The 11,819-nt window shown below is 36.7% G+C and overlaps 1 long non-coding RNA gene across 1 annotated transcript; it reads right to left on the reverse strand.

The window, feature by feature from the left end:
* Nucleotides 1–6,116: 6,116 nt before the first annotated feature.
* Nucleotides 6,117–7,312, reverse strand: LOC135199568 (uncharacterized). Its single transcript, XR_010311103.1, has 2 exons — nt 6,719–7,312; nt 6,117–6,377 (listed from the first exon to the last, which is right to left on the reverse strand). It is a non-coding gene; the product is annotated as an uncharacterized LOC135199568 (long non-coding RNA).
* Between the last annotated feature and the right edge of the window lie 4,507 nt (nt 7,313–11,819).

Below are 11,819 nucleotides of genomic sequence, written 5' to 3' on the forward strand. Positions count from 1 at the left end.
CTTAGCCTACTTTTATTGTAAATACGTCATCTTTAGCGTCTCTAGTTCTGATCACATTCCTGCAAGCAATCTGGTTGACCTCTTTTGTTTTAGTCTTTTATATATATGGACTAACATTCCATATTTTTATTATGTAAACACTTCCATATATACATATATATATATGTTATGTATAATATATATATATATATATATTGATAATATGTATATATATATATATATATATATATTATATATATAGTATATATATATATATATATGATATATATATATAGCGACTTATGACTAGTTGGGCTCCAAGAGGCCCCTGGTTTAGAATATTACTGGTTATTGTCCATCCCACACAACAAAGATGCGAATTGCATGAGAGTGAGGGAAAATAAAGATTTATTTGTCACTAGTATATGCAGTATGGTAAGTGAAATCATTTTGTGAAATATATATGTTTCTCTATGTCAATAAAGAATATCTTCAAACTCGAATATAAGAAAAGAAATGGCTATTTTTTAGAAGACAAAACATATATTAATATAATTGTGAATTATATATATATATATATATATATATATATATATATATATATATATATATATATATATATATGTGTGTGTGTGTGTGTGTGTGTGTGTGTGTGTGTGTGTATACTTTATATCAGCTTTCTCTTTCAAAGAGCTGGGTAAACATTCCTTTTTTTAATCAATCATATCTCTCTCTCTCTCTCTCTCTCTCTCTCTCTCTCATACATACGGTGTTGTGTGTATGTGTGATATATATATGTATGTATGAGAGAGAGAGAACAACTCACAAGTATCGTACAGCACGGTACAGGTACGGAACACGATCAGTCACTGTTGTCAAGATTAAAATATCACGATTTTCGTTAGGGTCATTTAGGTTGCCATCTGTTTGATATCTTTTCCTTTATAGTTAACTAAGTAATATATTACGCATATTAATACACGCATTGACACACGGGGACGATCCCTTATCTAGAGTGCATTGTGGGCATTGAAAATGGCTATTCCTTGCAGCAACTGTGCAGTGGTAGGACTGCAGCGGCTCAACACGCCTCAGCCGTCGTCCACGGACACAGTCAGTTCTGTAGCAGTACAGTAATGTATTTGACTAGTGACTGAAGTGTTATTACCTTGAATGACTTCCTTAAGAAGTGAGTTGCACTGATTTTGTTGGTAACCTGTCCTTTTGGTCTATCAGCATCTGATAGATCTTGCGAAGATGATGACAAAATGTCAAGGAAATGAAAATTCAAAATTATAATTTGTGATAAGCCGATCCTTACTGTACTACGGTCTATGGCAAAATAAGTGCAATGTTGATGTTGAAACATGACGTATCTATGAGCTTCCAGGGGCTAAGCACATATTTCTTATTTCGCTGAATAAAAGGAGAGAAGAAATATTGAAGCAGAGAAGTATTGTTATGATAATTATAGATATCATAAAGATGTTCAGCAAACAAGCACTTCCTTTTCGAGGTCACAGAAATGAATCGGCCTACACTTTAGATAGCGATGTTTTGAATCGTGGTAATTGTTTAGCTATAGTGCAGGTAATGGCAAAATATGACAGTACTATGGCAGCTCATGTTTTTTCGGTGCAAAGCAAGTCTGAGCAGAGAATGAAACGATTAGAACAACAAGGAAAGGTTCACAGTAAAGGTCGTGGTGGACTTGTTACATACCTGAGTAAAACAACTATAAACTATTTAATCAACATTATGAAAAATATGATTCAAGAAAAAATTGGGCAAGAAGTTAATCAACAAAATACTATTCTATACAGGTTGATTCAACGCAAGATATTTCATCTATTGATCGGTTTAGTATTATAATTCGATATGTGCTTAAAGGTAATATCTATGAGCGACTACTTTCCGTTGCACTAAGTAATGATAGAACAGGACAGGGACTTTTCGATCTATTAATCAAAACGTTACAACGTCATAAAATTGACCCAGAAAAATGCGTATCTGATCGCACAGATGGCTCTGCAAGCTACCATGGGGAGTACAAGGGTTTACAAAGTAGAATTGCTGTTGTGGCAGATCAACATGTTCATGTATGGTGGTATGCCCATGTTTAGAATCTAGTGATAACTGAGACTACAAAATGTTGTGTGCCTGCAGTTTCCTTTTTCAATTTGCTTCAGAATTTAGCTACATTTGTGAAAGCATCATACCAGGGAATGGCTGTATGGATAGAAGTGGTAGGAAAACATCTGGGACAAGAAGAAAAAATGCAACGATTAAAGCTAATAGGTGAGAGACTAGATGGTCAGGGAAATCAAATGCAGCAACAACTATATTTGGATGCTTTGGTGATGCTTTTGTGATTACTTGTGTGGATTTATTGGTATGCTTAACAATGATTTAAAAATCAGACAAGTTTGATGCAAAAACAAAGTATGAAGCAAACGTTTTTCTTCAAAGTCTTCAAAAGTTTGAAACCATATTGACTGCATTGACTTTTTTGTATATATTTGAAACTACAGCCCCTTTATCAAAATACCTGCAGACCAGTGGATTAGGTATGTTTACTGCATGGAGTTTGGTAGATACAGCTACAACAAAGTTGAAGGAACAGACAAGAACATTTGATAATATCCACAGCAAGGCTTTTAAATTTGTAATTAAATGTAATGAGGAAATTTAGCAGATGAATTTGAATGAACATATAACATTTCAAATTGATGCTTTGGAAGATGCATTGCCAGTTAAGAGAAAGAAGTTAAAAATGGCAGATGAACTTGCTAGTGATGAAGGAAGCTCCTCAGATCCTCTAGTTGACTTTAGAGTAAATGTGTTTAATTTAATAATGGATCGTATTGTTCAGTCACTGGAATCACGCTTTGTACAACACAAACAGTTGTATAAAGATTTATCTTGCTTGGACTCTACAAATTTTAAAACAATCGCTGAGAAAGGTCTTGAAGAGAAAGCATTGAGAGGAACTATCAAGTTGTTCCCACAAATCATCAAAGATCAAGTGAAATTGGAACAGTTTTCTTTTACTTCAAACTTTGATATTTTAAAGTTATTATTTAATGATGCTGAAAATATGGGCAGCAGTTGCACCAACTGTAAAATGTGCACTGCTTGCCCATCTTGTATACTGAAAATTCTAGCTTCCAACAGACTTCATGACAAGGCATATGATAACCTTTATGAACTATATAAAATAATTTGCACATTATATGTTACCCAAGTACAGTGCGAAAGGGCATTTTCAAAACTGAAGATTATAAAGACAAGGTTAAGAAATTCAATGTCTGAGGAAAACTTGGAATCTTACATGTTACTATCCCTTGAAAAGGAAATGTTAGATGAGCTGGACAATGAAGTAATTATTAACAGATTTGCACAATCGCGCAGTGAACTTAAGCAATTGCTCCTAATATAGTGGGCTGCATGTAATAGGTTTTTGTAGTTTTTAGCTGTCTATATACAAATTGTGTAGTACAAGTATGCTTAGATATATCCGAATATTATTCCAAAATTCTTGATAAATTGGTATATGCATGTTATACTTCTGTATTGAAAGTATATTTTATTTTGAGTATTTCACAAGGGTCTCATAAAAAAATATTGAAGGTAAGTAATCAAAACCATATGAATCTAGTCTTTTGATGGGCTAGACTAAATAAATTGGAGGTGATAAAATTTGACATATGTATGATTAATGATAAATGCTATATATGTCTAAATTATTTGAAAGAAAACTTGAGTAGAAAACGTAAAAAGAATGCAGGCTATATGCATCTTCTTGATTTTCTTTACAGATTTATTGGATTACTTTTTTAGTTTGCAAACATTTCAAAATAACACTACTTTACATGTCATTCAACTTTTGATTAGAAATGCAACTAAGCAATTAGGTATCTATATTTGGTATTACTTTACATTATGTCTAGGTAATTTACACTTATTAGTAAAAAAATAAACGTTCCAATAATTTGTCTTCTGTGTTTCCACGTGTGCATATTCAAATATTTCATTTCTTTGTTATGTGAACTCTATTATAGTATTATGGCTGAGGGTTGGAGTGGGTTCCCTCTTTTGTCACCTGGCAACCACAATTTTTAGACCCAGTCCGGCATTGGGCGGTGAATGGGACTGCAATCACACGTGTGCAGCACAGCCCTTTTGTACCTCACGTATACCCGCCGACATACATTAGGATTAATGTGATGTCGTTACACATACGGTATACATACGTGGGTGTTACTTGCTCAGCCACGCACTACTTGTGGGGGTGTAGCCTTTTGTCATGACAATTAACGGAAGCATCCCATCGATCTAAGGAGCAGTGCATAGGTTTTGCGCAGTGCATAGTATGCATTACTTCATACTTACAGTATGGCGTCGTTATGTTGACTGTTGACTGAAGGCCATCAGCCTGTGACTCATATCCACTTGATCGCACCGACAAACCACCCATTTAGCCACGTTTCACATGCATGATCATACATGGGCTTGATACATGAATGTGTGAACGTTCGGGGCTTTAGAATGATTCCGATTTCCAGGTATGGATAAACTAGAATATACATGCATACAAACACACACACACTCACACATACACACACACACACACACACACACACACACAACACACACATATATATAGTATATATATATATACTATATATATATTATATCTATATATTAATATTATAATATAATATATATGTGTGTGTGTGGTGTGTGTGTGTGTGTGTATGTATATATTTATATTGTGTATATTTGCGAGTGTCTATTATGTATCTGGGATATAGTATGATTACGTTTCCTTACCTACCTTTCCCTTTTTATCTAATTTACCCTATATATATTCATGTATTTACCTTATAATTATTATCACTTAACGCTGATCCCCAGAAATATCTTCTGAAAATTTGTTTTCGTCTCACCAGCTGATGGGAGAATCGCTGACAAGGACGCTTTGCCAACACAAAACTCTCTAGCCAATGAGAGAGGGCGGTGGAAACGTTAGGCATAATGGAGCACTCTGATTGGCCAAAGCAATTTCTGTCCTGACATATACATATATACAAACATCAGCAGCATCAGTGCAGTTCTAAGCAGAAGATGAACGTACGTCTTAGTGAACTAGTGCTTACGAAAGGAGGACAAGGACTCTAGCATGAACAAAGAATTTCAAGTTTGTTTTTTTTATATTCTTTGTGGATATTATTAACCGGTGAAGCGTAAAATGATAGAAAGCTTATAAGTGAAAAAGAAACATGATAATTAGCAGTGCAATAAAGGGAAATATCTGAGAAGACTCAACAAAAACACGTAAACATAGATCATTATTTTAAGGGAATAAGGCATCAGTCACATTAAGTTCCATTATTGTATGAAGCTTTAATTTTACGGTAGATTTTATTGTGTTTGACTTAAATTGTATGATTAACACTTTTTTCATGTGGAAAATCGTTCAACTCTGGAGGTAACTACTACTCTTAGCATCTCGTCTTTTTAGTTTTGAAAAAAGGACACCGCCGTAAGGGTGTTGTCCATCATGTTTAAAGCATGGCCTCGTCAGATAGTATGACTTGTATCTGGTATACGTGTTATAGAAGTTTATCTAACAGAGATTAAACCCCCTCGGCTTGGGACCACCTAGACGTGGTGAGGGGGCTCGTGAACCGCAGAAATGTGTTCCCTGGTTTGAGTCCAAGAGTCCCATATATCATCGTATATTTCTTTGGATTGATTTTTGTGGAATTTTCCACTTTTGCTAAAATTTATTGGACCTGATAAATAGGAAAGGTTATCATAGCTGGGACTGGGTTTATATCCAAAGCTAAATAGTGGGCATTGTGGTAGGATCATCAACTACTCGATAATGTTCGGACCTGAGAGATATCAGATTGATAGCTCAAGGGCGGAACTATTCTTCAGGGTTGGGCCACGGATTCCAGGGGGATCTGGTTGTGGGGAGAGGACTCTCGGCATTCTATCCTGTTTTTCCATAGCATGATTAGGGTGGAGATGATTGTATTCTTGTAATACTCTCAGTCCTAGCAAGTCGGTTTGGCTTACACTTGGCAAGAGCTGAGTTGAGCCCCACACAATCTTCGGTTTTTTTGGAAGAAGATATGATGTTTTGGTGATGCATACACATGAGCGTGTTTGAAACCGACTCTAGTGGGGAATGTGTCTTGTGTGAATATTGTGATCCGTTCATAAGTGGATGATGGCCATATTACGCAGAATATTCCTCAGTTTTATTTGAGGTGTCCTATGCAGATTTCCAACGTCAGTGTCAACAGGGCGACAATATATCCGATGAACAAGATGTAGAAGCATCCTTGTAAGTGGTTCAGACTTAGGACTTCCTGGGTTACTGTGTCCTGTAAGAATAATAAATGAAATGAAGCTGTTTTGATTAAACAGAGCTTGGTGAAAATGATCATTCCTTTTTACTGAGGTTTATTACTATGATTCTTGAAATTGTTTTATAATAATAATAATAATAATAATAATAATAATAATAATAATAATAATAATAATAATAATAATAATAATATCTTCCTAATAACTATAACGATAAAAAAAGAGCTTCATCGTCATTATCATTACTAACGTACTCTTATATATATGCAGGATAAAAGGATCCTCCTATAATCTGCCTTTTAAGGGTCTTTTGTATCCAGCATTTTTATTATCATTTTTATAGCAAAGAGAGACACACCTCTCCACCAAAGTCAGCAGCGTCGAGCTTCAGCTGACCTCTGACCTCCCTTTTCCTTGATGTCTCTCCTGGTCTTCCCGGCTTTGGTGTTGATGACGTCATTCGTCCAATAGTCAAAAAGACCCACTTCGTTAAGTCGAGTCCTCATCCTCGTCAGGGCTTCCGTGAATATGGCGCCTCTCCTGTGATGGAGGAACGAGTGATATGGGTATGGAATAATAAAGCACCTTGCTAGGACTGAGAGTGGGAATTGTAACAGTAGTGAGAATGTAATGACACCCCTTCCGCTCTGAGTACTGATCCGGGAATTGTAAGAATTCCTTAGAATATTGTACAACACTTTTGATGTGCGTGATAGGAAATTGTAAGGACATCCGACGCTTCTGTAATGAGTAAACGAAAATTTGTGTTGCACAAATACAAAATGATAAGGAATCTCTTCTGTGAAGAATAATGAAGCATTAGTACAACAGGGCAGATCGTTCTTGATTGGGTAGTGATAACAGTAAATTGTAAGAATGTTGAAAAAGTCAGTCTTCCTGTGGCGCGTGATATGGAGTTGCAAAAACAGTAAGGATTTAATATACTCGAAGTTAAGTACATCTTAGTTTAACCAGACCACTGAGCTGATTAACAGCTCTGCTAGGGCTGGCCCGAAGGATCAGATTTTTTTATGGGGCTAGGAACCAATTAGTCACTTAGAAACAGGACCTACAGCTTATTGTGGGATCCGAACCACTTTATGTCGAGGAATGAATATCTAATCACCAGAAAATAAAACTCCTCTGATTCCGCACTGGCAGGTGCAGGGAACAAACTCGGGCTACCAGTTTGATAGACGAATACGCAACCCACTCGCCCAGCAAGGACTTTTTCTATACTTGAGCACCTGTTCTGTGGTGTATATATATATATATATATATATTATATATATATATATATTATATATATATATGCGTGTGTGTGTGTGGGTGTGTTGTGTGGAAGAAATGGAACACTAAGGCCCAAGCATATCATAAAATGCGTTGTCTTAGAAAGAGCCCAAAAGGGATTTTTATAACCGTAAAAATATAGACAACTGCCGAGCCCGCGTAGTGGTGAATAAATGAAAGTGTGACGGATAACCGGGGAAATCTACAGAAGCAGTTCGGATGCGTAAGAAGAGGGACCCGACCTCACGTGTATTGGATAATAAAGCTAAAATTGTAAGAATATGACATAACAATAAGTCACCTATCAAGGGGCGAACAAAGGGGAATTTGTAAGAATAGTTACAATATGATACATGTCTCGTGCAGTGAGTTGTGAGGAAATACATAACCAAACAGATAAGTTGGTCGTGAGACTTAGGATCTTGTCTCGGTACTGACCCCCAAGGGTTTTCGGGGTCATTATTTAGGACTAATATTTCTTGGCGTCATTATCTTTACTAGCAGACATAAAGAAAGCCCATTATAGTAAGATTGTCCGATTTAACGCCAGGAGTCGCTGTGCAGGCTAGTGTTTTGCTTGCATTTTCGGTTACAGTTTTCCACCCGTCCCTTGAATGGGATGGAGACATAACGCCCATTAGGGGTGGGGGGGGTTGGGGGGGGGGAGAACCATCTTACGGGTCCCCACTATAACCCTACCAAGTTTCATGCCCATTGGACCAGCTGTTTGGCCGTGATTGAGTGACAGACGGACGGACAGACATGACGCCCATTATACTAAGATGATATTTACAGTCTTCTGCTTGTGCTTTTAGGGTTATCCCCAAGTTGGAACCCTTGGGGTTCACCATCTAGGAAAGATATAAGATTCACAGGAAGGCATTTAAGTAGAAAAGATAAATAACAACCAGTTGGCAAGCATAGCATCTCACCTGGGATACTGCGTCTCACTGAAATGGATAGGGGGGTATAGCCAAGGCTGCTCGTGTACTGGGAAGCGATGATGTCTCTCATGTAAATTTGGGACTCGAGGTATTGCATGGCGACCTTTCATGACCGTTGTCCATATGGTTGTCCAATGGTGTCGATCTAGTAAGGAAGTCTGAATTAATCATGAAGTATAATAAGGAAGAAAACAGTTGAATTTTCATTCTTAGTAAGGTTTACGATTGATTCTTCAATTCTTCTTTAGCCATGCTAGTAACAAAGAGAAAATTATATTGAATCTTCAATTTACTAAACAAGATAGATTTCATTACTTCAAATTGTAAAGTAACACATATTATAATCTAATTTTGATTAAAATAGGAAAAAAAATAGAATACTCCAGATTTTATCATCAACGAAGAGAGAATAGAAAGGATTCTTCAAACTAGTAATGAAAAAGTAATTGATTCTGTTCTTCAAATCTGATACTGATTGTTCGAAAAAGCAATTATCCAAGTTTACATCTTTCGTGAGGAAATGTTACTTGCAAAGACGACAATCTGGGTTCTTTGCCGTAATATACCAGTACGATTCTGGCATCGATGCTGGCGATAAGACGTTTAGTCTTTTGATAACGTATCTTTTAGATAACATGAAAATATCGCTGTTAAGAACAAATTTGGGATAATAAGAAAAACCTCTTACATTGTGTATTTAAACTTCTTACTCTGAATTTCGAGTGCCAGTTTGTGCATAGGAAACCGCATATAGATTTATTATATATATATATATATATATATATATATATATATAATATATATATATATATATATATATATATATATGAGAGAGAGAGAGAGATATTGTTTGTATGGTGATTTTACGTTGCATGGAACCAGCGGTTATTCAGCAATGGGACCAGCGGCTTTACGTGACTTCCGAACCACGTCGAGAGTGAACTTCTATCACCAGAAAAACACATCTCTGACCCCTCAATGGAATGCCCGAGAATTGAACTCGCGGCCACCACGATGGCAGGCCAAGACCAAACCGACCACGCCACTGAGGTGCTCTCTCTCTCTCTCTCTCTCTCTCTCTCTCTCTCTCTCTCTCTCTCTATATATTATATATATATATATATATATATATATATATATATATATATATATATATCATTTGAGCTACAAATGTCCTTTAATATCTAATTCGCTCTAACCATCGGAATTGATATATTTTTTCCTATATGTACCGAAGGGAATGTTTAGTTGATATAAATTTCGTTCTCCCTCCGGGGATCGAACCACTGTCCATTGGACGAGAACGAAATCAGGACGGACAGTGACGAAATTATTATCAACTAAAAATTCCCCTTCCCCTTCGGTACATATAGGAAAATATATCAATTCCGAGGTAGAGCGAATTAGATATTAAAGGATATTTGTAGCTTGAATGATTTATATGAATCACGATGATGTGAGAATTATTCATATATATTATATATATATATATATATATATATATATATATAAACACAGAGAGAGAGAGAGAGAGAGAGAGAGAGAGAGAGAGAGAGAAACTCCTGCAAAGCCCAGCCTACCTCAGTAGGGGAAAAAACCCCATTGTCCCTCAACACCTAGGTGCTAATCCTCAGATAGGCGATTTTTCTACCAGGGGATTAGCACCGAGGTGTGAAATTTCACACCTTTTAATGAGGTCATTACTTTTTACACCTTTAGGTGTGAAAATTGACCATAAAGGTGTAAATATAACAAACAGATGTGAAATTTCACAGGTACCCCACAGTCGTGTCGGCGCAGTGCAAAACACTACGGAGATAAAAACCCTGATTTCAACCCTGACACCCCCCCTCCCCCCACAAATTTCCTCATACTCTACGAAGGTTAAAACCCTGATTTCAACCCTGACCCCCCCTCCCCCCACAAATTTCCTCATACTCTACGAAGGTTAAAACCCTGATTTCAACCCTGACCCCCCCCCTCCCCCACAAATTTCCTCATAATCTACAAAGGTAAAAACCCTGATTTCAACCCTGACCCCCAAAAGTTCCTCATAGTTAACGCAGGTAAAAAACCCTGATTTCAACCCTCACCCCAAAGTTCCTCATAGTCAAAGGAGGTAAAAACCCTGATTTCAACCCTCACCCCAAAGTTCCTCATAGTCAAAGGAGGTAAAAACCCTGATTTCAACCCTCACCCCAAAGTTCCTCAGTCAAAGAGTAGGAAAAAACCCTGATTTCAACCCTCACCCAAAGTTCCTCATAGTCAAAGGAGGTAAAAACCCTGATTTCAACCCTCACCCCAAAGTTCCTCATAGTCAAAGGAGGTAAAAACCCTGATTTCAACCCTGACCCCCCAGATTCCCTCAAAAACTCCTGATGACGTCACGAAAGCCTATGGACGTAAAATACCAGGTTTCAACCCTGACCCAGATTTCTCTCAAAAACATCCAATGACGTCACGAAAGTCTATGGGTGACGATCCCAGATTTCAAACCCGACCCCGATGACATCACAAAACTCTACGACGTAAAATCTCAAGGTTTCAACCCTCACCCCCAATTCCTTCCACTAGCCCCTGATGACATCTTAAAACTTGAAATCACAGGTTCCAACATGTCCCCCGAATTCACTCCCAAACGCAAATTTTTTGTCAATAGGGTACACTGAAAATTAACTTAACAAAATCCATTTCAGTCTTAATCATTTATGACATGTGTATATAGATGCATAATATTCCATACATAAAGAGGTTAAATGGAAAATCAGATTACATACAGAATTGTTATTATTTTTGTAACAAAAGTCATACAGAAATGCATGGGGAATGGTATACATGAATTAATATTCCATACAAAGTCATACAAGAATGCACTGGAAAAGGTGTACAAAAGAATACACGGACATGATATACATTCGTTTTACGAAAATAATACTTCATTGAGACACATTGCCAGTATATACCACACACATCCTCCCCAGTTTCCCGATCGTGTGTGAAAGATAATTCATCTAATACATCTAAGCTTTTAAATCTTGATAACAAGTTCTTCATAAATAAATCTTCCACACATCTTTCCTCTAGCAGGGATAAATTCTTTTTCATGATGACCACACAAGTGATTTTACCAATTTTTTGCATTTCATCACTGAATGTAGATATCACAGGTAAATATTGATTTAACCATGTCATGTTAACTCATCTACTTTGTCTAATACCGGCGGG

Source organism: Macrobrachium nipponense, chromosome 25 (genome assembly GCF_015104395.2).
Source record: "Macrobrachium nipponense isolate FS-2020 chromosome 25, ASM1510439v2, whole genome shotgun sequence".
In the NCBI taxonomy this organism is placed as follows: domain Eukaryota; kingdom Metazoa; phylum Arthropoda; class Malacostraca; order Decapoda; family Palaemonidae; genus Macrobrachium; species Macrobrachium nipponense.